We start from the raw sequence: 27722 nt of genomic DNA, 5'->3' as shown, positions 1-27722 counted from the left end.
GGCCTGAGATTTAAAGAGAGAACAGCTGGAATGCTACAGAGAGAAGAGTTCCCGCTTCTATCAAGGTAGGAAGACGGGGAAAAAGAAATAAAGACACAAAAGGCCTCCAAGGGGGAGGGGCCCCGCGAGGAGCCGGGCTGAGGCCGGGGCGAGTGTCCCCAGGACAGGAGAGCCCCGTCCCGGAGAGGCAGGAGCTGCACCATCTTCCCGGGCGGAAAGGGGCTCGCAGGGACTTAGGGCAGGACCCAGGAGGGCGGGGATGCCCTCGGGCTCCCTGGGACACTAATAGGCACCTGCGCCCCGGGGAGATGCGCCGAGCTCCCTAAGGGCTGCAGCGCGCACGGCGGGACCCGGAGCAGCTCGGAGGGGCTCGGGCGGCGGCTCCGCGGAGGGGGCTGCGGGGCGGGAGCGCGAATCCAACAGCGCAGGCCCCGGAGCACAGGGCGCCAGGACACAGCCCAGGATCCGGCCTCCCCCGGGACAGGCAGAGGCCGGGAGGGCCCAGGACAGCAAGGACGCTCCTGCCCAGAGCTGAGCAGATCAGCGGCTCCGCCCCGGAGCCTCCAGGCCCTGCAGACCGAGAGCCCCGGAGTTACTGCCAGGGCTGAATCCAGGGCTCCAGAGCTGGCCCCGTCACTGGGGCTGTTCCTCCTGGGGCCTCACGGGGTAAACAACCCCCCTGAGCCCTGCACCAGGCAGGGGCAGAGCAGCTCCCCCAAATGCTAACACCTGAAAATCAGCACAGCAGGCCCCTCCCCCAGAAGACCAGCGAGACGGACCAGTTCCAGGGGAAGTCAAGGGACTTAAAGTGTACAGAATCAGAAGATACTCCCCGTGGTTTTTTGTTTGTTTGTTTTTTTGTTTTGTTTTGTTTTTGCTTTTTGATGTCTGTTTGCTTCCCCCACCCTTTTCTTTTTGCTTTCTTCCTCTCTCTTGCTCTTTTTCTTCTCTTTCTTTTCTTTTTCCTTCCTTTTTTCTTTTTTTATCTTTTCTTTCCTTCTTTCTCTTCTCTCTTTTTCTCCTTTTCCCAATACAACTTGTTTTTGGCCACTCTGCACTGAGCAAAATGACTAGAAGGAAAACCTCACCTCAAAAGAAAGAATCAGAAACAGTCCTCTCTCCCACAGAGTTACAAAATCTGGATTACAATTCAGTGTCAGAAAGCCAATTCAGAAGCACTATTATACAGCTACTGGTGGCTCTAGAAAAAAGCATAAAGGACTCAAGAGACATCATGACTGCAGAATTTAGATCCAATCAGGCAGGAATTAAACATCAATTGAATGAGATACAATCCAAACTAGAGGTCCTAACAACGAAGGTTAACAAGGTGGAAGAACGAGTGAGTGACATAGAAGAGAAGTTGATGGAAAAGAGGGAAACTGAGGAAAAAAGAGACAATTAAAAGACCACGAGGACAGATTAAGGGAAATAAATGACAGCTGAGGAAGAAAAACCTACGTTTAATTGGGGTTCCTGAGGGCACCAAAAGGGACAGAGGTCCAGAATATGTATTTGAACAAATCATAGCTGAAAACTTTCCTAATCTGGGAAGGGAAACAGGCATTCAGATCCAGGAAATAGAGAGATTCCCCCCCATAAAATCAATAAAAACCATTAACACCTCGACATTTAATAGTTAAGCTTGGAAATTCCAAAATAAAGACAAGATCCTTAAAGCAGCAAGAGACAAGAAATCCCTGACTTTTATGGGGAGGAGTATTAGGGTAACAGCAGACCTCTCCACAGAGACCTGGCAGGCCAGAAAGGGCTGGCAGGATATATTCAGGGTCCTAAATGAGAAGAACATGCAACCAATAATACTTTATCAGCAAGACTCTCATTCAGAATGGAAGGAGAGATAAAGAGCTTCCAAGACAGGCAGGAGCTGAAAGAATATGTGACCTCAAAACCAGCTCTGCAAGAAATTTTAAGGGGGACTCTTAAAATTCTGCTTTAAGAAGGAGTCCAGTGGAACAAACCACAAAAACAAGGACTGAAGAGATATCATGATGACACTAAACTCATATCTTTCAATAGTAACTCTGAACGTGAACGGGCTTAATGACCCCATCAAAAGGCGCAGGGTTTCAGACTGGATAAAAAAGCAGGACCCATCTATTTGCTGTCTATAAGAGACTCATTTTAGACAGAAGGACACCTACAGCCTGAAAATAAAAGGTTGGAGAACCATTTGCCATTCAAATGGTCCTCAAAAGAAAGCAGGGGTAGCCATCCTCATATCAGATAAACTAAAATTTACCCCGAAGACTGTAGTGACAGATGAAGAGGGACACTATATCTTACTTAAAGGATATATCCAACAAGAGGACTTAACAACCCTCAATATATATGCCCTGAATGTGGGAGCTGCCAAATATATAAATCAATGAATAACCAAAGTTAAGGCATACTTAGATAATAATACACTTCTACTTGGTGACTTCAATCTAGCACTTTCTACACTCGATAGGTCTTCTAAACACAACATCTCCAAAGAAACAAGAGTTTTAAATGATACACTGGACCAGATGAATTTCACAGATATCTACAGAACTTTACATCCAAACTCAACTGAATACACATTCTTCTCAAGTACACATGGAAATTTCTCCAGAATAGACCACATACTGGGTCACAAATCGGGTCTGAACCGATACCAAAAGATTGGGATCTTCCCCTGCATATTCTCCGACCATAATGCCTTGAAATTAGAACTAAATCACAACAAGAAGTTTGGAAGGACTTCAAACACATGGAGGATTTCAAACATCCTGCTAAAAGAAGAAAGGGTCAACCAGGAAATTAAGGAAGAATTAAAAAGATTCATGGAAACTAATGAGAATGAAGATACAACCGTTCAAAATCTTTGGGATGCAGCAAAAGCAGTCCTAAGGGGGAAATACATCACAATACAAGCATCCATCCAAAAACTGGAAACAACTCAAATACAAAAGCTAACCTTACACCTGAAGGAGCTAGAGAAAAAACAGCAAATAGATCCTACACCCAGCAGAAGAAGAGAGTTAATAAAGATTCAAGCAGAACTCAATGAAATCGAGACCAGAAGAACTGTGGGACAGATCAACAAAACCAGGAGTTGGTTCTTTGAAAGAATTAATAAGATAGATAAACCATTAGCCAGCCTTATTAAAAAGAAGAGAGAGAAGACTCAAATTAATAAAATCATGAATGAGAAAGGAGAGATCACTACCAACACCAAGGAAATACAAATGATTTTAAAAACATATTATCAACAGCTATACGTCAATAAATTAGGCAATCTAGAAGAAATGGACGCATTCCTTGAAAGCCACAAACTACCAAAACTGGAACAGGAAGAAATAGAAAACCTGAACAGGCCAATAACCAGGGAGGAAATTGAAGCAGTCATCAAAAACCTCCCAAGACACAAGAGTCCAGGGCCAGATGGCTTCCCAGGGGAATTCTATCAAACGTTTAAAGAAGAAACCATTCCTATTCTACTAAAGCTATTTGGAAAGATAGAAAGAGATGGAGTACTTCCAAATTCGTTCTATGAGGCCAGCATCACCTTAATTCCAAACCAGACAAAGACCCCACCAAAAAGGAGAATTATAGACCAATATCCCTGATGAATGTGGATGCAAAAATTCTCAACAAGATACTAGCCAATAAGATCCAACAGTACATTAAGAAAATTATTCACCATGACCAAGTAGGATTTATTCCTGGGACGCAAGGCTGGTTCAACATTTGTAAAAAAATCAATGTGATTCATCATATCAGCGATAGAAAAACCAAGAACCATATGATCCTCTCATTAGATACAGAGAAAGCATTTGACAAAATACAGCATCCATTCCTGATCAAAACTCTTCAGAGTGTAGGGATAGAGGGAACATTCTTCAACATCTTAAAAGCCATCTATGAAAAGCCCACAGCAAACATCATTCTCAATGGGGAAGCACAGGGAGCCTTTCCCCTAAGATCAGGAACAAGACAGGGATGTCCACTCTCACCACTGCTATTCAACATAGTACTGTAAGTCCTAGCCTCAGCAATCAGACAACAAAAAGACATTAAAGGCATTCAAATTGGCAAAGAAGAAGTCAAACTCTCCCTCTTCGCCAATGACATGATACTCTACATAGAAAACCCAAAAGCCTCCACCCCAAGATTGCTAGAACTCATACAGCAATTCGGCAGTGTGGCAGGATACAAAATCAATGCCCAGAAGTCAGTGGCATTTCTATACACTAACAATGAGACTGAAGAAAGAGAAATTAAGGAGTCAATCCCATTTACAATTGCACCCAAAGAATAAGATACCTAGGAATAAATCTAACCAAAGAGGTAAAGGATCTATACCCTATAAACTATAGAACACTTCTGAAAGAAATTGAGGAAGACACAAAGAGATGGAAAAATATTCCATGCTCCTGGATTGGCAGAATTAATATTGTGAAAATGTCAATGTTACCCAGGGCAATTTACACGTTTAATGCAATCCCTATCAAAATGCCATGGACTTTATTCAGAGAGTTAGAATAAATTATTTTAAGATTTTTGTGGAATCAGAAAAGACCCCGAATAGCCAGGGGAATTTTAAAAAAGAAAATCATAGCTGGGGGCATCACAATGCCAGATTTCAGGTTGTACTGCAAAGCTGTGGTCATCAAGACAGTGTGGTACTGGCACAAAAACAGACACATAGATCAATGGAACAGAATAGAGAACCCAGAAGTGGACCCTGAACTTTATGGTCAACTAATATTCGATAAAGGAGGAAAGACTATCCACTGGAAGAAAGACAGTCTGCTGGGAAAACTGAACATCCACATGCAGAAGAATGAAACTAGACCACTCTCTTGCACCATACACAAAGATAAACTCAAAATGGATGAAAGATCTAAATGTGAGACAAGATTCCATCAAAATCCTAGAGGAGAACACAGGCAACACCCTTTTTGAACTCGGCCACAGTAACTTCTTACAAGATACATCCACGAAGGCAAAAGAAACAAAAGCAAAAATGAACTATTGGGACTTCATCAAGATAAGAAGCTTTTGCACAGCAAAGGATACAGTCAACAGAACTCAAAGACAACCTACAGAACGGGAGAAGATATTTGCAAATGACGTATGAGATAAAGGGCTAGTTTCCAAGATCTATAAAGAACTTATTAAACTCAACACCAAAGAAACAAACAACCCAATCATGAAATGGGCAAAAGACATGAAGAGAAATCTCACAGAGAAAGACATGGACATGGCCAACATGCACATGAGAAAATGCTCTGCATCACTTGCCATCAGGGAAATACAAATCAAAACCACAATGAGATACCACCTCACACCAGTGAGAATGGGGAAAATTAACAAGGCAGGAAACCACAAATGTTGGAGAGGATGTGAAGAAAGGAGAACCCTCTTGCACTGTTGGTGGGAATGTGAACTGGTGCAGCCACTCTGGAAAACTGTGTGGAGGTTCCTCAAAGAGTTAAAAATAGACCTGCCCTACGACCCAGCAATTGCACTGTTGGGGATTTACCCCAAAGATACAGATGCAATGAAACGCCGGGACACCTGCCCCCCGATGTTTCTAGCAGCAATGGCCACAATAGCCAAACTGTGGAAGGAGCCTCGGTGTCCATCGAAAGATGAATGGATAAAGAAGCTGTGGTTTATGTATACAATGGAATATTCCTCAGCCATTAGAAACGACAAATACCCACCATTTGCTTCGACGTGGATGGAACTGGAGGGTATTATGCTGAGTGAAGTAAGTCAATCAGGGAAGGACAAACATTATATGTTCTCATTCATTTGGGGAATATAAATAATAGTGAAAGGGAATGGAAGGGAAGGGAGAAGAAATGGGTAGGAAATATCAGAAAGGGAGACAGAACATGAGAGACTCCTAACTCTGGGAATCGAACTGGGGGTGGTGGAAGGGGAGGAGGGCGGGGGGTGGGGTGAATGGGTGACGGGCACTGAGGGGGGCACTTAACGGGATGAGCACTGGGTGTTATTCTTATGTTGGCAAATTGAACACCAATAAAAAAATATTATTAAAAAAAAGAAAGTTTGTAAAAACCAATTGTTCTTTGCTATATTTTTCACTTTGTAACCTTTAGATGAAACCTCCAGGTGTTTACTTTTCACTATCAGATAGTGTTTTTTTATCATAAGTCAAACGGCCTTAATTTTTTTTATTAGTTTCAGGGGTAGAATTTAGTGATTCATCAATTGCTTATAACACCCACTGCTCATTCCATCACATGCCCTCCACCCAATTATCCCTTCCCCCCACCTACCGCCCCTCCAGACTGTCTTAATTTTTTGAAACTCTGATTTCTGTTTTAATCAGCTTTTAAGGCAAGAGTCAAACAGTTTCTTGAATCAACACCATTTCTCCCTCCAGCCCCTACCCTTTCCCTATTATTAGCCAGAATATGCTTTATCCCTTAGATACTGCAAGGAAATCAAGAGCAGCCCGGACAGTTCTTAACATTAATCCGGTCCCAGATATTTTTTTTTAAATGTGATGATTATACAGTTTTATTAGTAATTTGCTTTTACTTAAATGAGTGTGATGTGTTTTAATGCCTTTTTGTTAATATTTTAGATGCTCGGCCAGTCCTGGTAGCGCAATGGTTTAGCACCGCCTGCAGCCCAGGGCCTGATTCTGGAGACCAGGGATCGAGTCCCACATTGGGCTCCCTGAATGGAGCCTGCTTCTCCCACTGCCTGTGTCTCTGCCTCTCATTCTCTCTCTGTGTCTCTCATGAATAAATAAATAAAATCTTAAAAAAAAATACTTTAGATGCTCTTGCAAAATACGACATAAGTAAAGAATCATATAATAAACTTCATGTACTCATTCAAAAATTAACTCAGGACAATTTCATTTTGTCTATGCCCCCACTTACTCCCTTACCCCAGGATTATATTGTTGTTGTTTTTTTTAAGATTTTTAAAATTTATTTACTCATGAGAGACACAGAGAGAGAGGCAGAGACACACGCAGAGGGAGAATCAGGCTCCCTACGGGGAGCCTGATGTGGGACTCGATCCCAGAACCTAGGGATCATGACTTGAGCCAAAGACAGACCAGACGCTCAACCACTGAGCCACCCAGGTGCCCCACCCAGGATTATTTTGAAGGAAATCCCAGATACTATATAATTTCAACTCTATGTTGTTGCTCTGAGATTTCTTTCTTCTTCTTCTTTTTTTTTTTTTTTTTTTGTTTTTTTTGTTTTTTTTTTTTGCTCTGAGATTTCAAGACTAGGGCACCAAGGCACTAGTAGGGCACTGGCCTGGCAGCTCTGGGACTCCCAGGTGCTGGGGCCTGCGCTTGCAGCTGTGATGTGCTGCACACTTAAGGGGACAAATTTGTTGAATTCCTAAATGATGGGCTTAAGGAGAAAAGGAAGATACAGAAGCACAAGTCCCTTCCCTAAGATGTCTGGAGGTTGGGAGCTGGAAGTGAATGGGACAGAAGCCAAATTAGTGCAGAAAACTGTTGGAGAAAAGATCACTGTCACTTGGAACGTTAACAAGACCATCTCACCAACATTTGATAGGAAGGAGGAGCCCTCCCAAGGACACATGGTTGAAGAACAGGAGCCTGAATTGACGGCCACTCCCAGGTTTGTGGCTGAAGTTATCAAGAATGGTGGCAAGAAGGCCCTTCTGCTGGACTGTCACAATCCAGAAGATGAGCTTGGGCAAGAAGAGGACAAGAATGACATCTTGTCCAGCAGGAAAGTGAGCTTTCAGTCCCCTGGAGAGTCTGAATGGAAGGACATGAATTACACACTCAACATCCATTCCCTGGCCCGGGCCTTATATGACCACCTAATGGATTTTCTGGCAGGCTGAGGGGTGGTGAATAACACTTCTGCGGATGAGTTGGTGGAGCTCAGCACAGCCTTGGAGACCTCAACAGTTTTGTCAAGAGTTGGGAGAGCAGACAAGATGCTAAACACTTTCATTTTATGGCAAAATAAAACTACGTATTATATTAATAATGTTATGACATATAATAAGATACGTATTCTCATATATTAACATATAATGATATAATTAATAAATACAGTATATATTAATATATACTACTATATATGTATGTATTTAATAACAGTATTTTATATAATATGTAATAATTATATTTATAATCCCATTATCACAAGATATATAATTTTTTACTATTATCAAATATATTTCATTTATTCACATTTCCCTAATTACTTCATAGATGCTTTTTGTTTTATAGCTTTTTGTTTGAATCAGGACCATAATGAAGGCATCTATTGCAGCAGGTTGAAAATGGCTCTTAGGAATGCCTGGGTGGCTCAGCTATTGAGCATCTGCCTTTGGCTCAGGGAGTGATCCCAGAGTCCTGGGATCAAGTCCCGAATTGAGCTTCCTGCAGGGAGCCTGCTTCTCCCTCCACCTGTGTCTCTGCTTCTCTCTCTCTCTCTCTCTCTGTGTGTGTGTGTGTGTGTGTGTGTGTGTATTGTCTCCCATGAATATATAAGTAAAATCTTAAAAAAAAAAAAAAAAAGAAAATGGCCCTAAGTTCTCTTTTACCTTACTTCTCTATTTCTTTTATTCCCCTTTGCAATTTTTTATCACTCTTTGCAGTTTATCTGTTGACACAACCAGATCATTTACCCTATACATTTTCCCAGTCTGGATTTAGCTGCCTGTATCCCTGTCCTGTCCTTTAATGTATTTATCTATCCCTGTGTTTCCAATAAACTGGTAGCTAAATCCAGAGGCTTGCATGATTTAGATTTGCATCCCGACAAGGACTATGGGATGACACCACTTCATGGCAATGTTTCCATTATCACTTTCATTTCCAAGAGTCAGAGTTTGAGATGAGTGCATATTTTGGAAAGGATGAATGTATTTTTTCTCTCCTTTCCCACTTAATGCATTCCCGATTCTTAGGGACTTGGTTTTTCTCTGTAATTGTAGGACTAAACTAAAATTTTGGATATATTTTTCCTCCCAGAGGACATTAACAAGATTAAATTTATGAGTTTATTTCCACGAAGTCAGAATTTCTAAATCCAAGACCCTCCAATCAAGTAGACACTGTCCCAACAATGGGCAGGACACCCAGTAAGTACAGAGATTGTAACTCTACGGAATACATTCTTAAGGAAGAAGCATTTAGCTGTGTTTTTCTGAAAATGAATGATTCATTTATCCTTCCATTTCCCTCAAAAACGTATGTACTTTAGTCTGTGTGGATATAGTTGGACTAAAATAAGTGTGAAGGTTCGGTGCAATTCGATTCCCCACTGTTTGTGTGTAAGACCCAAAGTATTCCCCAAGAGGCTCGGCAGAGAGGAATAAACCCCGGCCACCAGCCTCAAGGAGCTTCCAGTCTTGGACATAAGCAAACAGCCAACTAGCTACAGTGCAAAATGTGCCAAAATAAAGATCACACAAGAAGGATGAATAAAGTCCATTGGGGGGCGCTTAGGATGGAAGTGAACAAAGTCTTCCTGGAGAAGGGAGGATTTGGGCAGAGTCTTCCAGGAGAGATAGGATTTTGACAGAAGGAGATAGCAAGGACTAGGGAGGAGGCAGAGGGAGGACAAACGGAGGTAGGAAGCAATTGCTGTGTTCAGGCTGACCTCCAGAGAGTGTCTCTCAGGGTTCTGAGTGTGGCTGCTATTAGACTCACCTGGCAGCTTTTTAAAGCTCTGAGGCCTGAGGCCCTCCTGAGACCAATGGACATTGAGTCTCTGGGAGGGGGGTCTAGATGTCTCCTGTGATTTGATAGCTCCCTCAGGCGACCTTAAGGGGTAAGTTGGGAGCACCACAGGTGAAGCAGGAAAAGTAGCAAGGTCCTGTGGCGGAGGGTTATGGCCCCTGGTGGGGAGCACCTACGGAGCACCTACAGAGCTGAGCCAGCTGCCTCAGGGGGCACCATCACATAGCTGGGAGGATGGCAGAGTGGTCAGAAACTCACAGGGATCATCAGACTCAAGCATTTTCTTGTTAGTGTATATGTTTATTACACAAGTGACAAGAAAGGAGTCTTGAGGCCAATGATCTACAATAAAAATAAATACAGATTAAAACCCAGAAAAGAAAAAATAAATAAATAAAATAAATAAATAAAACCCAGAAAGGTCCCTATTGCCATTCCCCTCTTCCAGCTTACCCCTACTGCTCCGCAAAGGTTACTCTGGAAAACCATTCAGTTCTTCTCTTTTCCTGACCTCTCTTTACATATTTACATTCTTGTGTGTAACAATTTTAGTTCACCCACTAGAGTGAGAGAAATAGCACATTTATTTCTAGCCCTAAACAAATGTAATCTGCTCTAAACCCCATCTCACTGTGCTGGTGGGAAATTCCATTCCAGTAGATTCTGGGCGTTTTCTCTTATGGCCTCACACCATCAGGACTAATTTTAGAAGTCTCACGCCTTCCAGAGCCTTCTAGGAGGGTTCTGTATTTTCGTTTCACAATGATCTATTCTGACAGGCTCATTGCCTGTCTGTATCTCTCTTGAAGACAGTCTCTGGGACGTCCCCAGAGTCCTTGGCTACTGCTGTCAATACCACCAGCCAGGATACATCCTTCACTCAACCCCAAAGCATCCCAGTTCAGTTCCCACCTGCATGCTGCAGAGAAGTGGATGCTAGATGATGTCTCCTCAGACAACTCTAAGAAGCCCATTCTTTCATGTAGACTGGCTGGCTAAATGCCACCTCTTTCTGCAGGTTTAAGCATTTTCTGCTTCTTAAACTCAAAATACTTTGCTCCAACCACACCATTTTTGGTCAACCCAGCAAAATTACCCTCATTGAATCTAAGCTTTCACATAAGAGGCTGGAGGATGCTCTCTTTTGAGTTGACATTCTAAGCCTCTCATGGTTCCTTCATAGTACAGATGCTGAGTTGGCAGCCAACAGTTCTGACATGGGATCAACTGTGGCATGGTGTACTGGCCCCCCAGAAGAAGCTATGGAAGTAGGCAGGAGGCTGGGTAAAGGTGTGGTCAGGAGACAGAAAGAGGGCCAGTGAGCACCGAGATGAGGTATAGCCAGTCCCTGAGTTCAGCTGGCTATGACCAAGTCAGTAAAGATAGTGGACAAGTTCATGGTCTTCATCAGGGTCCCCAGCAAAGCAGGTGGACAGGAACACTGGAGTAGAAGGCATTACACAGACATGATATACAGGTTTGGGGCTTCCTCCCCATTAATCTCACACCACAGGTACCCACTAAGGTTCTTTTTATATCCAATGTCAGGTTACAGAGAAACAAGGAAAATAGGTAGAATTCTGGGACACAGGCCTCTTTACCTAGGGCCGTTGAACAAAACTATTGGCAGACTGTTTAAATGATCACATCATTGCAGACTACAGTTACTAAATTGGGATACATTTCTTAGAATGTGGATTTTCTGAAATCAGGATGCGGATTTTTTTTCCTGGTGCACAGTGAGTAAGAGTTAGAGGGAGACCAGATTACATTTTAGAATAAAGAAACATTTCCTCTGGGTATCTGAACAACGTGAGTACATTTGTGACCTGCTTCCCAGCATTTCACTAAGGAATAATATCTTTTATATATATTTTAATCATAGTTCCTCTGTTACCAATTTTCTATTTATACAGTTGTCCATTTGTTTCTTGGGGATTGATCTTTTTCTTCTTTATTTGGAGGACCACTTTATATGCATTGAATCTGGCACTTATTTTACATACAGAGGGATGAGACTCAAGGGAGTGTGGTAACTTTTACAGGGTCAGAGCACTGGATAGAAAATTATAGCTTTGGAGCACCATCCACCTTGGCCCTAAAAGCATGTATCACTGCTCAACTTGTCTATTCTGAATATAAGATCAGAAAATATAGGCAAAGTACTTGATACCTAAATAGAGCTATAAAAATATGAGAAATTGTGGTCATTTATTTGTATGATATTGCATTTATTCAGCAAATATTTATTGAAGTCCTAACACATTTGGGCCACTGGGATAGAGAATAAAGATACAAGGATCCCTGGGTGGCTCAGTGGTTTCGCGCCTGCCTTCAGCTCAGGGTGTGATCCTGGAGTCCCGGGATCGAGTCCCACATCCGGCTTCCTGCATGGAGCCTGCTTCTCCCTCTACCTGTGTCTCTGCCTCTCTCTCTCTCTCTGTGTGTCTCTCATGAATAAAAAAATAAAATCTTTTTTAAAAAAGAGAGAAAGAGAATAAAGATACAAAGTTAGGGAAAAAAAGATACAGTCCCTGGGAAGCTTAGAAGACCCGTAGAAGAGCAACATTATTCAGACCACTACACCAATCCATATATAATCACAAACCGTAGAAGTTGTTAAAAGGCAGGGCATGTGATACATGAATAATGATGGTTCTGACCATCAAGGAAGGTTTCTCTGAGAAGTGGTATTTGAGTTGAGGTCAGAAGAATGAATAGGTTTTACTTACGTGGGGAGAGATGAGGAAAGGCAATCTTGGCACTGCTTATGCAAAGGCCCTGTTCAGGAGGGCACATTACTCACTCAAGAATTAGAATAAGATTGGGCATGGTGGGAACAGAGACAATAGGCAGGTGATGAAGTGGTGCAGGTGGCCTGAAACCAAGCTGGAGCAGGCTAGCTAGGGGCTAGATCATGCAGGGCTTTGGGTATATACAACAGCACTTGTCCTTGCGTGCAGTGTGCCTGGATGCTGTGAAGCCCTCCTGGACAGAGAATGTCTCTTTTCTCCCTGATGCCCCAATCTCTCTCAGCCTTCATGGGAGAAACACTGCTGAGAAGGCCTTTTGTAAGTGGACTCCCTTACTCCTCCTTTCTAGAACCTGAAAAACCTGTTGCATGCTACTCATTGTTAGACCCATCACAGCTGAAAATACACTTTTTTCTTGGGAGGACCCCAAGCCTACAAGCCTTCAGGCTTTTGGCTTGAAACAAAATACACTTCCTGGGGCACCTGAGTGGCTCAGTGGTTGAGTGTCTGCCTTTGGCTCAGGTCATGACCCCGGGGTCCTGGGATTGGGTTCCACACTGGGCTCCCCACAGGGAGCCTGCTTCTCCCTCTGCCTGTGTCTCTGCCTGTCTCTCTCTCTCTGTGGTTTTCATGATTAAGTAAATAAAATTGTTAAAAAAAAAGGAAAAAAAACACTCCCTGAGTCCTGCTTGGCTTCCTCTTTTCTTTTCTCATCTTGACTCTTACTGAGAAAGAGAAACTTGTGGCTTTGTTGTTGCTATCATTGTTTTACAACTTACTTTCAGAAAGAGAACTGAAAATCTTCCTCATTAAAGACTGGATGTTGGCCTAATGTGAAATACCTAAAAAAATAAATAAATAAAGTTTCAGTTAAAGAAATGTCCCATTTGCCTCTGTAGTCAATCTGGGCTGGTATATTTTGCAGAAAGAAAGGATGGCCTTCACTTGTGCCCCAGAAATCTCGCACCCCCACACAGGTGTGTGTGTGTGTGACAGAGAGACAGATTGATTAGTTGATTGATTTCAAAATCAGTCACATTCATTAGGTTATATTAATCATGTGATACGATTTTGTCACATACCAATATGTACTTTCAGGTACATGGGAGGATAGCTTTTCTCTACCTCTTTGAAGTTACATAAGGCAATATGACTTACTTTGGCCAAGTATGCATGGGAACAACAGGCAATAATACTATGGTTGACTCTCTAGGCTATTACCTCTCTTCTACTACAGTTCTGGATGCACATGTTGATGTGGAAGTGTTATATGATAGAAGAGACCTGGATTGTTCAGCCAACTCGCAGAGGACAGTGGTCCGGAAGATTGTCTGTACTCCTTGGGTGTTTTACATACATGAGGGAGAAATAAACTCTGATTGTGTTAACCCACTGAAATTTGTCCATTACTGCAACATCGCCCCGCCTAGCCTGACTAATACATGTGCTTGATTGAGGATCTCAAAACATTGTGCAGGTATAAATTCTGTGTATGTGTGTGGTATGTGTATATGTATGTTTGAGAAAAAGAGCTGGCTAGCTAGCTAGATGATAGAATTGACTATGGTGAGGGTTTGATTATAGAATAAGAGGCAAATTTCTTAATGCTTGAGTTTTGCCAGTCAGAACTTTTAGCTGTAGGTTGCACAAATGAATGTTTAAGTATATTTAAACAAATATGTGGTTTGCATAAGTGTTTATTTATACACAGTATAAAACATACTCTCTCATCTTTGTGCTTTGGTATATAAATGTATTATGGTCACTCAGAGTTGCTTCTATAATCCACAAATTGCATATATTGTATATATTAAACTTGAACTAAGTAGTCAATTAAAAGCTCAAAGCAATACTGTATCTTTCAGATACATTCCAAATTAACTACTGAATCACAGATAATGCGTGTTGCACATTCATACCAATAGCATAAGCAAAGGCCAGAGCTAGACTTAGTTTTTCTTATTTCCTGAAGTTTCTTGATTGCAGTCTGATCCTTCATGTTGTTCCAACACAGAGTGATTTTAAAGGAGAATTTAATTTAATATAAGTCTGAATAGCCTTCGGAATGTTAGAAACCAGCATTACTGCAGCAACTCTAATGAAAAACACAAGTTCTGTGTACCAATTTGTGGTCAGAACCAACATTCCAACCCTGCTCTCTCGTGGCTGCTAGTACTCTACCGTGCTCCTTTTCCCAGCCCTTTGCTATTCTAGTTAAAGATGTCAGAGACTGTGGCCCACATGGCATGCTAAATAGTCCACAGCTTACAGCAGGCTCCTATAGCTCAAGCGCAAAGACTTTGAACTCATAAAACACACCACTATCACCACCACCATCGCCACCGCTGCTCCCACCACCACCACCACCACCACCAAATGGAAATCTCAGAGGATTTCTACTAATGTTTCTGCAGGTAGAAATACACTTATTTTAAAACATCCTACAAGTGTACATAGATACATTTCCATATATATTAAAGACAAAGAACACAGCACCTTCCAGGAAAAAACCCACACAATTGGGCCAAGGCTGATTCTCTCCCATGTTTTATCACCGGTGTGGAATGCCAGTAACAAGGGCAATCATTTGTTTGTGAATTCACGGAAGACTGGACTTTCACACTGGAAAGGGACTTCCTAATGAATAGCAATAGGAGACTTGCTGTGTATTAGCATATTTTATCTGCCCTTGTTTTGAAATTAAACAGAGTTGTGGTTAAAAGGGGAAAGCACAGATTGCCACTGGGCTGGCTTTTGAGAGAAGTGGCATTTGGAATGAGATTTAACTATGAGGGAAAATTCTAAAGTTAACTGTTAGGATCCTCGGGCTTACATAAGACGTTTTCCCCCTCCTTGTGTGATAACAAAATTTCCTCATCATTAGTATTCTTTCTTAAAGGCTACTCATTCTTGGATACAGTCCCTCTCTGTCTTGTCTGGAGTGGCTTAAATATAATTTAGGAGAAGTATGAGTTATAGCAAAGGCTAATCTTCAAAGTTCAATTCAATTTTACTCATTATGTATTTATTGAACATATACCTTGTGCCCAAAGCTATTCTAGGCACCTTGGGGACAGAGTAGGTTGGGAGAATGCATGAATAATTTCAAAATCTTCTTGAAGTAATACTCCATAAGGTTCTCTCTATTCACCTGGAGGGGATAGAAAATACATGGATGGATGGCTACATCTAGATCTAGATAAATGAGTAAGACACTAAGGTAAAATTAAATAGTGTGTCATTAAAACCAGTAAGTATTCTAGAAGTTCTGAGAAGAAAAAGATGAGCATGAGCTAGGATATTTAGGGAAGATTTCAAAAGGAGAGGTGAGCCTTCATTTAAATTTGAAAGTTTGTCTAGAGAAGGGGCAGGCATTCTGGAACTGGTAGGTACTGAGTTAATAATATTAGCACAATAATTCAGAGTGCAAGCTATTTGCTGTCAAAGCATAATTTTCAAAAAGCTAAAAGTATGACTTTTGTAAAAATATAGAACATACATCTTTCTAAGATTCACTTAGCCCATTAATGAGGAAATCAGTAGTATAATAACGCTGACTCAACAGAATAAAGAAGAAATCAAAAGACTTGTTGTTAATTAGAGTCAGAATGTCGAAATGAAATTGCAAAGTTAAAAATAAAATTGGTTCTTCTTCTATAGGACAAGAAAACTATAACTTTTGGGGCTCCCTTTTCTACTGGACACAAATCTTTACATCTCTACTGCATAAATATCATTTGCAACTTAACAATCTTCACTAAGTTAACATAACTTTATGGAATCTGGGTCCTGATCAATGGTCAATTGGAAGTCAAACAAAAGTACATTTTCCTGAGGAATCAGGTGCTTTCTTGAAGCCCGTTACACAAAACTCCAGTATAACACTGAAAGGACATGATATTGAAAAGATCTTCAGGTTTGGGGGAAGGGGAGGTATTTCCTTAACAGTTCTGAGGCAGAAGGGAGTTCTCATCTTGTTCTACCACTTACCAGCTACGTGATGTGCAATGTACCTTAAGTTCTTCATTCCTCACTTTCTTATCTATAAAGTGTAGACAATAATTTTTAGCTTGTAGAGCTACAGTAGAGAACAAATGAGCTAATATACAATGAGAGTATTTTATGTAACACTTACCACACAGTAAGGGCTCAAAATATGTTCTCCACTATACATAGTGAGCAGAAAGAGATAAGAGTGAGCATGATGTTTAGGAACACTGGATCAACCAGTCTGGCTGGAGAGGAGAATTTGTTTTGGAAAAATAGAGAAAAATAAATTGAATAAAGAGTTTTTAATTAGACCAGAACAGGTTTTTCAAGCAATAAAATTTAAAAAGAAGAAAGACAGGAAAGCACACACACAGTTTTGAGAAATTTGAATTTTATCCTGAAGTCAGTTGAGAACTATTGGTTTTTTTGTTTTGTTTTGTGCTACAATAGGGACATGATGTATGCAGAATTTGAGGAAAATTAGCCCAGTCTTCTATTGGGCAAACTAGATAGAGAGATTCTGTGGCTAGAGAAGAGTTAGGAAGTGATAAGTGGTTGAGGAGCCAAAAGAGAAGGACGAGTCACACCTGACTGCTGACTTTTAAAGATAGATGATTGTAGAATGGTGTTAACTTTCGTATAAATAGGCAACTTAATAAAAGGGGATATTTTATTTTGTTTTATTGTAAAGATTTTATTTATTTATTCACGAGAGACACAGAGAGAGAGTGAAAGGCAAAGACATAGGCAGAAGGAGAAGCAGGCTCCATGCAGGGAACTTGATTCAAGACTCGATCTCAGGACTCCAGGATCACATCCTGAGTCAAAGGCAGACCGCTGAGCCACCCAGTCATCCCAAAAGGAGATATTTTAAAGTGAAGATCAGGAATTCTCCTTTATATACACAGGCTGTACTTGAGAAAAAGGGGCATGTATATAGAAATGTTCGAAACATAAAAAATGGGAGACCCTGATTCTGATGAAAAGCCAGTGATGGTGATACAGATTTAGATCAGCTTAAATGCAATCACTAACACCATAAAAACCAACGGACTACTTCCAGCAGGTGGAGAGGAAGAGCAAAGGGACAAGAATCATACACGTGTCCTTCCTTTCTTTTTCCAAAAAGTAGCTGTTTTCCAAAGAATGAACACATAGCAGGTCATTGAAGAGAAAGGAGGGACAGAGCTTGGTGACACTTTGGAATGCAAAGCAGAAGAATGATTTAAGTAAAAGAAAGTCAATTCTGTTGAATTCTTCCTAGAGCTCATGAAGGATAAAGGTAAAGCATAATCAGTTTGGTTGACTGCATTAAATGTAAGAAATTTTGAGAATCATGACACTTTAACTTCAATTCACTTGAAGGTATGAATAATCAATATAAGATTGTTTCCTAATGGAGGAGTTTACGAGAAGGTTGAAAACACTAGAGCAAGGAGGGAGATTTAAGGTAAGGAGATCAGATTGGGCAGTACGTTAAGCTTGTTTTGCTCCCGAAGTGGCCCTGAGACAGGAATCTTAGTATAAACAGTTTGTGAGGGTGAAGATCCCACAAAGAACTAGGAGAGGAGTTGGCAGCAGGCCAGAGAAGGGAAGACAGCAAATCAGGGTGCAGGAATGAGTAAGGTCATGCTGTGGGTGAGCAAGACTCCCAGGGCTGAGTCCCACCAGGAAGCCATGCAAGACGGTGAAGAACTGGTATGGGAGTTCTCCCACTGGAGGAATGAGTCACTCCAGTGACTAAATCTTGACTGTTGGTGGAGGGATGTTCCTTAGTTTTAACTCCTCAGTGCTTCTGGTCTACTGGAGCCTCCGGTCAGAGATTCATCAGGAGAGAGCCTAGGGAGCAGTAAGTAGCTGTTGGTGCCCAAGAACAGCAGAAACCAAAGAGACACAAGTATGGCACCCACAAATGCTTTAAGAGCAAAGGCTCTGGAGCCAGACTTTCTGAGTGTGAATTGGGCTAGATCTGCTTCTTTTGAGGACAACTCTGGATTATATCACTGAAAGATCACTCACAAATTCCAGTTCCACTTGTTTCAAGTGTCCAAGAGAGGCCACAAAAACCTACAAAAGCCCAACTATCTATTGGGAGTCTAATACAATTATTACTGACCATGTTGTGGTCACTCACTGGTTGCCAGACACTTTTAACACATGATTTCTGTATGGGGGAGACAGGGTGTCCTGTTCCCCAACACACTGCCTGCTCTGTCCTCCTCATCCTCCCTGGGTGAGAATGGAGGCAGATCTCTGTTACTCCCAATTTAGAATAGCACAGGTCTGAGGATCTACAGGTAATTTTTCAGGATAAAGCCCGTAATTGTGGTTGTCGTCACTTTGAGAACATGACAACATTACCATCAGGCAATCACAAACACACATCCAGAAGTTGCTGTACATAATGCTTCTTTTCCCACCAAGCAAGTCCAAGAGGGCTTTACTCTCCAATCTCTCTTTGTCCTCTCCCTACTGGCAGCCTCTCAAGCTTCCCTTCATAATTCTGGCTCTGTTCCAGCAGCACTTTGCAAAGGGGGCCATATTTTCTCTCCCGAATGCCCCAACCCCTCTCAGGTAGCCCTCTCCTTATGATCACATTCTCGGGATTCCAGAAAGAGAACAGCTCCGGGAATCATTAGCCAAAGTGGACAACAGCATCCTTCATTAGATTCTTTAAACCTTTCCTGCACCTTTATAGATAGTCCCTTTATTACCCTCTCCTCAAATTGTCCACTTAGGGTTAACTTTTGCTCCCTGAAGGACTCTGACTAATACTGTTCACAAGTTGACTATGGGCAATTTGGTGATAGAATCCCCTGCCTTATGCTTCTCTCTGAGCCTGTCTCCCGCTAAGATACAACCACAGATGTTAGTAGAACTTAAAACCCTGAGATTCAGAGTGGACCCATCAGAGGTAAGTGGCAGTGTCCGGAGAAAAAGTGTTTTCAGAATGTATATTGCAACTTCATTCTTCTAGTCAACAAATACTGAGAGCCTACTATGTACCAGTCACTGCTTTGGCACTAAGGAATATAACGTTCCTGCTTCATGGAGTTCCATTCTAACAAAAAGAGGGTGTCAGAACAAATACACACCTATAAATAAGAAAGACAAGCTCAAATAATGACAAATAACATTCTGTATTTTTTATGTTTCAAGCTCTTATTTAAATTCTAATTAATTAACATACAGTGTAATATTAGTTTCAGGAGTAGAATTCAGTGCTACATATAGCATTCTGAAAGTATCAGAGCTGGAAAAGTGCTATTTAGGTTGGATAATTAAGGAATGTACTTAGGAGCTAATTTCTAAGCTGATTGGACATAACCAAGCATCCTCACCTTACGGGGTCCTAAAATTATTGAAGGTAATTTTGAGGTATGTGTAGCAATGCATGAGCAGGAAGAAACAATGAATCATTGAAATCTGAATATTAATGTTTAAGGGACTTACAACCCAGCGCTCAAAGACTGGGCTGGGTGTCTCTTCATTCTTATCATGTGATGTCTTGGGTTATTCAATAAAAACTAATTAGTTGAATAAAGCTATAATTGTTTCTACTCCTAAGGAGACTATGACTTTTGTCAAATCTGGTGTGAATAAGCTATTATTTGGATTCTGCAAATAGAATGGAAATGAATTTTGGCTGTGGGTGTGTGAGGTTTTTCTTAGAATGGAATGGTGAGGGGGAGCACTAATGTGCTAATAAAGCACTGCTTGCTGGAAAGACTTTTTGTCAATGAGCTCTGAGAAAAGCAGAATACAGTCACAGGAAGTTCCAAGATGGCACCTACTTTACGGGAATTGGAATCAAATCCAAATATTTTGTGGTTCAGCTATTTAAATTTCTGCTTAAACATTTGGACATGTATCCATCTCTGGTCCAGCCTGGAGCCACTTTGACTTTCACATGAAATCCACTGAAAGCTACTAATTATTGTCTTCACAAAAACCGCAGTGCAGGCAAGAGCTGAATTCCGAAAATGGATTTTCTGCTCTCAAGGAATAATACCAAAGGGAAAAATTTTGTAGATAGCCAGTGTTCCTCCCCATGAGTGTTTGTATCCCCAGGCACCAATCCAAGTCCAAGACTGTCTTTCCCTTCTCCTGGCCCCATAGCCACCAGCTTCCCTCATGCTCAGCCCTTTGGCTTCTGCCCATAAGAGCATGATCATGCATGAGGTTACTTTCTAGAGCAAGCTGGCTCAGGGTGGTCAGAGGTCATCTCCATGGATGATGGAACCATTTGTTATAGCCCTTGTCAAAGTGTTAACACACTTACACATGCCTGGTGTATTTGACTTCTCTTCTAAGGAACATGCCACTGGACTCATGTAATAATGGAAGCTTGCTAAGACAAGGACATTTCATGTAAATGATACGTGACAGGCCCTGATTCTCAGACTTTTTGGTTTCAGTGCTTATTCACACTTTTAAAATTATTAAGGCTCCCAGAGTGCTTTTGGTTATGTGGGTATAGTATCTATAAATGGTAACTATATTAGAAATTAAAACTGACGATGACTTGTCTTAATTTACTTTAAAAATAACAGCAAGGGGCACCTGGACAGCTCAATTGGTTGAGCATCTGACTCTTGCTTTCAGCTCAGGTCATGATCTCAGGGTCCTGAGATAGAGCCCCATATCAGTCTCTGCACTCAACAGAGGGGAGTTTGCTTGAGGGGGTCTGCTTGAGATTCTCTCCCTCTGCCCCTCCCCCAGCTCTCTCTCTCTAAAATAAATAAATAAATCTTTACAAAATAACAGGAAAACATTATGTGTTAATGTAAAATCATACTTTTGTGAATAAGTATATTTTTCAAAACAAAAAAATATGAATGAGAAGGATGGCACTGCTTTTGCCCTTTTGTATATCACACTCCTATCTGGCTCCATGGAAGATAGCTGGACTCTCATTTCTGTTTCTGTATTTGATCTGCTGGAAAACTCCATTGTATCCTGGTAAGAGAATGACGAGAGGGAAGAAGACAAGTAGTATCTGACCATCTTGAAAAAATAGATTTGACCTAGCAGATCCCCCGAAAGAGGGACTTTCGGAGCTCCTGGAAAGCACTTTGGGAACTGCTGATGTAGAGGAAAGGCACAATTATTCTCACCCAGTAAATGCAAAAACAGTAACTCTGGGGAGTATGGTGAGCAGGGATATCAAGAGGAACTCTGCTAAGCCTAAGAACCTGCAGATTTGGGGAATGGCAGGAAAAATAGAGCTTAACCCTCTTCACCCTTTAACCCTTTGGAACTACAAAAACAGATTTCAAACACTGGAGCTAGAGATGGCACAAGAAACCCTTCATTCTGGAAACCATGCTGCCTCAATGACAAGAAAAGTATTGGGGGCATCAAGCCAATACCTGGGGTATAGCCTGAGCAAAGAGTGATGGATCCCCAGAAGCAAAGGGAGGAATGAAGTGTCCCTCCTCCCTGACAAAACTCTCTTTTATTTTATTTTTAAATTTACTTTTAATTAATTAATTAATTTTAATTACTTTTTAATGTTACCTTGTTCTCTAGCAGAACTGTGTTCCAGCCAGTGAATATACATTCTGCTAGCCACTTAACAAACTCAAGCTGTGGTTTAGAGCTGATAAATAATTATGTTAATTAACAGGTTGGAGGAAAAATATGATGTTATTCTTGTGGAATGCTCTGAGAAGCTGGAAACACTTAACTGCAAAAAAACGACATGTGGCGAAATAACCAATAATTTGCTGAAAAAAACTCACATCTGGTTTGCTGGCTCAAAGCAGGGGTTAATAGTTGTTTGAGGGCAGCCAGTGGTGGAGAGGGGTCCCAGGATAAACAGCCAAGGCTTCACGGCAGGAAATATGCTTGTTCATGTAGCACAAGCATTTACGTTGGCTTCTAACCAGGATGAAACGTAAATGGAATTGTTCAGTGTGCCTCTTTCTTTCTTCTCTTTATAACCTAAAGTTCAAGAATATCTTGCTCTTCTTCTTTATACACTTGAAGATGTAAAGAGTTATTATAATTTTTAACAATAATTAAAAATGTATTTCCTCCAAATTTCCAAAAGGATGCAGCAAATGTGGTGAAAAATAGGAAAGTGAGTTTGCATTATACACGCATCATTATTTACTATCACAACAGAGAGGCTGATTTGATAAATACTGATCAATCATCCTCCTCATGCAAGCCAAAGATATAAGCATTATAACTAATACACAGGTGAGTAATCTGTGGTCCCAGAGCTCAAGGGGGAAAGAGCTCAGTAGAAAGAGTAAGACAAATATACAATATGCGCATAGTTACAAATCCCTGTGCCATATGTGTCATTAGAGAGAAAGAAGTAAAGTGCTATAAGAGGGTCAGAGGAAGGAAATTTCATGTAGAATTGGATGAGTCCACGAATGTCTCCTGTCAACAGTGGTATTTCAACTGAGGCATAAACAAGGATCCGAATTGCAACAGATGTTAATAAAGGCAGAATAGCATTGGAATGGAGCAAACCAGTACATCCATCCGATTCAAAGGTGGAGGCAGGGGACAGTGAGTAAACCCATTTGGCTAGAATGTAGGATCAGTGTAAAGAGTTAGGGGCAGTTACGCAGGGAAAAGCCATAATCAAAAATGCCCATTGAAATACTGACCTGGCAGTGGCCCTGTGTATGACAAAGTAGAACCAAGCAAATCTGAGGACCATGACAGGGTTCACAGAGATAATCTCATGATGGTCCAGGAAATTATTACAGAGGCATGGTAGGTTGACTGGATTCACTAGATATCACCATGTAACGTGATGACTGACTGATGGGTCATGAGGGCCACGGTAGGGGGAAGTTGGAGCTATTTTTCTAGACTCCATCTGCGGAGAGCAGCTTGAATTTCTAGGTCACTAGGAAGATATACCAGCAAGTCATTACAATTAGGATGTATGACTAGGATGTATTGTACAATTAGGATATAAATTGTATATCCTAGAAAGGGGGTACATTTAAGGGTCAAGAGAAGGAAGAGCCGTCATTACAAGGAAAGAATGAGAAGTAGCATCCTTGTATCCATGATGCCTTCTCATTATGATCTTAATAATGTATTTCTGAAGTAGATTTTATAACCCAACTTTAACAAACAGGAAAACCTTAAAGTGTCATGCACCCCGCTCAGTGCCATGCACAAGTTGCTAACAGAGTTGTGGCCCTGACAGTGTCACAGATCACCCTTGGGAGCAGAATCCAGGTCAGAGACTCCAAAGAGGACAGTTTCCATAGGAAGCAGAGAGGATGACAGGTACCAAATGCCACAGAGGGTTCAAAGAATAGAGGCAGGGACACTCCACTGATTCAGAAACGTACAGATGGCCTTTCAGAAAGCAATACCAGAAGAGCAGTGGAAGCAGAAATCACACTATGAGTTTTTCTAAACAGGTTGGATCAAGGAAAGCTTCTGGGAAGAGAAAGGCAGGATGGTGCAATATGATTTTTAAAAGTCATACAGGCTGTCAGAGGTGGGGAGAAGACACTGGAAACTAGAAGGTATAGGCAACTTGAAGGAAAAATCCTCCCCAGAGGGAATGAAAAGATAAAACAGAACCACACTTCATGAATGAGGAAAGAGGAACTCTATTCCAAGGCAATCCACGAAAACCAAAAATGGCAAAGTTATACACATCAAAAAGAGAAAAATTAGAATTAGAGGTATTATTTTTAATCACCAAACTTGTAACATTTAAAAAAAATAAAGGTGCTTGATGTTGCATTATTTTTTGTCTTTTGATGTGTGTAAGGGCCAAATAAGCCTTACAGAGCATAAGGGTCACTGTCCAGAGAGCTTGGTGGCCTCCATGGTGGTTAATGGAACACGGTGGGTGTTCCAAAGAAGGAAAAAATATCAACTCTCTCCCTTACTTGGCAGGTTCTTCTGAGGAAGTCAGCATGAAAAACCATCTGCTGTGCAAAATGCTGTTACAGAACATGGAACAAGAAATGGATGACATGCTCTCTGGGTGGCAAAAAGTTCTCTTAGTTTTAAAGGCAAGAGAAACATAAAGGTATGCTGTCTGTACAAATAATAGTCCCAGGTGACAGATACTTCCCTTAAAATAAAATAAACCAATGGAAGCTTCTAATTTTAAATAAAAATTAAAGAGCGTGGTTATAATTCACTGATGGAATCTTCTGATACTCCAATCCAAAATATCTGTAAAGATGCATCCAATGAAAGAAGAAACTGTCTCACATTGAAACAGATACAGGCCACCAACCTAGAGAAGATTTCTATTACTTCCATAACTATGGACTAGTGGGTGACTCATGCGTGGCCACCTGAAACAGACTACCTCTGACACTTGAAAAGAGAGCCTGAGACTCCGTGTGTTCCTTATTGTCAGCCCTTTTGTTGAAGGATGAGAACTTCAAGCAACTTGAGAACCCTCCTTCTGTTGCAGGAGTATCATTTTTTTAAAAAGATTTTATTTATGTATTTGAGAGAGAGAAAGCTTGAGCATGAGTGGTGAGGGAGAGGCAGAAACAGACTCCCTGCTGAGCAGGGCACCCTATGCATGTCTTGATCCCAGGACCTTGGGATCATGACCTGAGCCGAAGGCAGATGCTTAACTGACAGAGCTACCCAGATGCCCAAGAGGTATCTTTTTCTTTTTAGATGCTTCTTTCTTCATCCTATATCTGCCATTCTCATCAAAACAAGTGCAATTCCTAACCCCAAGACAGCTTGGCATGATGGTGGCTATGACACAGTGCCTCCCAGGAGCTATGGTCCTATGAAGTAAAACACCAATAAAACAGACTAAGTCACAGGACATTCTGAAGAAGGGAGCTCTGTTGTGTACTTGAGCATTCCCATTTGTCAGAGAGGGGAGAGAACTCAGTTTTGCAGAACCTAACTGGGTGGCATATCGGTTGGGCCAGGAGATGCAGGTGAGAGAACATTCCCCTTAACCTGTGAATGAACGGTAAGTGGGAGCTGTGCAAGTCAACACCTCACCAACAGTGCCTGGGCCGACCACCTTCCCTTCTTCCTAAGGTAGGAAATGGGCCAAAGGGAAGGATGGCAAATACCACAAAGCAAAGGAATTGGAATGGCTTCTAGTAGACCTCAGAAGAGCAAACATGTCCACATCCAGTGACTACAATAAAATAAGGTATTATTTTGGTTTTAAAAATTGGCAAGGAATTTTAATAAAATATTTAAAGGTGATGAGACTTTTAGAAGAGTCCATGACAAAGACATTCTCATGCACCATCAATGAAACATAAGTTGCCAGCAACTTTCAGGAAATGATCCAGGCTTACTGTCCTTCGTCATTGTCACAATCTTGCTTAAACAATCAGAGGGCCTAAAATAGAAGAATGGTTAAATATTTTTATAAACGTAGCTGTAAAATTGTCTACCATAAGAATGTGCTTTGATTTATTTAATGACATGGGGAAATGGTTATGATATAACTACATTTAAAAAGCAGGATACAAACTTTTTTCATTACAATCTGACACAAATTTTTAAAAACAAACCAAAAGCAAGTATGGCAGTAAAAAAAAAAATGGAGAGGATGTGGGAAAAAAAATGGGAGAACTCCATCTAAATGTTAACAGTGGTTGCAACTGAACATAGATTGGCTTAAGGATTATCAGCAAAGCATGGTCTGATATATTTTTGTAATAAGATACATAGATTGATAAAGAACTATGGTGCATGGTCTTATAGAGGCACCCAGAGAGGGCAGCTAGCAATGGACGTAGAGGGGATGTGTACATCTAACAGTCACACCAGCCCAGTGACAAAATTATTGGAAAATAAAGTATGTCAGAGGCAACTCTTTTCCCCATAACCAAGCCCTAGAAACATTTAAAAATGCCAACGACCAAGGAGGCAAACTCATGCTTGACCGATACCTAGTGAATCAGTTGTGGAACAGTTTTATTAACAAAAGTCTTATAGGAAAATGATCTCATTCCAAATGATGCTCATGGACCCAAACTCAGCAGTAAGGGAAAACTACCACAACAGACAGACTTTATGGAGTTATAAGTGAACCAGTGGCACCTACGCTAGCAAAGCATATGAGATTTAAAAAAAAACAAAAACAAAAACTCCAGAGTCTGACTCAGACACCTTCCCATCCCATGCTGAAGGTGTCCTTAGACAAGTCATCAACCTTTCTAAGATCAGGGTTCTCATCTATGAATCTATGAAATGGAGATAATAATATTGCACAGCTCCCCTCACAGAATTATTATAAATAACAAAAGTCAAAATGCATATGAACACAGTACTCAGCAAAAAAGTCACACTGTATTATGCTGGTAGTGACAACCGCTATACTATCTCCCAGCAATTGCATTAGATGTATATGTGTCTCTAAAATGAAGAATTTCAAAGATGATTTTTCCAAGTGAGGTTATTTTCTGAAAAACTTGACTACAGTATGCTTTATTTATAATGCTGGTGTTGCCATTTTTTGCTTTGTTAGAACACTCAAAATATTTTTCATATTTGGACTTGATATTTGAAACATACTTTCCAAAGATAATAGCCAACTGTGGGAGTATCCACAAAATGTTGAAATCAGCATGTTTGGGAATGTATTTGGTCAGCGTTATGTGGAAGGAGAACTTCAGTTTCCTAAAATGGTTTGTTATGGACTTGCATACTTATATGTGTGCACACATACATACATGTATACCCACTGACGAATGTGCATATCACAATGAGGAACAGGGAGGATAATTCAATAAGCTGTGAAAAAGAATGGTGGCAGTGACACCCAGATTCACATCCCCTCCTGTTGATCCCTACAGGATCAGGCCAACTCTTGTAGATGTAGTTGCCCATGAGTGATTAGTTGAGGGTGCTTAAATTTATTTATAGGAGAAAAAACAAACAAACAAACATGTAAGGCGACAAATAATTGATTCAAGCTGCACAAAATACAAACTGCATGTGGATAAGGAAATAAAAGCTCAAAATATGTTTAATTTTTGTAGCAGAGAAAAATAACAGATCTACCAAGAGGAAACTAGTTAAAGTTCATCCATAAAATCTAGAGAATTCTATTGGGCCATTTCGACATATGATGAGGATCTGTATTTAGATACTGAAAGATATACATGAGCTAATGCAGAGTGAAAAAAAGAAGTTGATATTTATTTAATATATGCTATAATACAACTTTTATGACTATAATCTATTACATATTATTCAATATATGTACTGTCTTAGAAAAAAAATCCAAGAAGATGTACCCTAAAATACTAATGCTTGTT

At 40.8% G+C, this 27722-nt stretch overlaps 1 pseudogene; it reads left to right on the top strand.

Annotated features, from left to right (window-relative positions):
- LOC121478226 overlaps window positions 1-11043 on the top strand; it is a 34096-nt pseudogene extending 23053 nt beyond the window's left edge.
- The last annotated feature ends 16679 nt before the right edge of the window (window positions 11044-27722 follow it).

The sequence above is a fragment of the Vulpes lagopus genome, chromosome 2, assembly GCF_018345385.1.
Source record: "Vulpes lagopus strain Blue_001 chromosome 2, ASM1834538v1, whole genome shotgun sequence".
Lineage (NCBI taxonomy): Eukaryota > Metazoa > Chordata > Mammalia > Carnivora > Canidae > Vulpes > Vulpes lagopus.
This window is presented reverse-complemented; position numbering and strand designations above follow the sequence as displayed.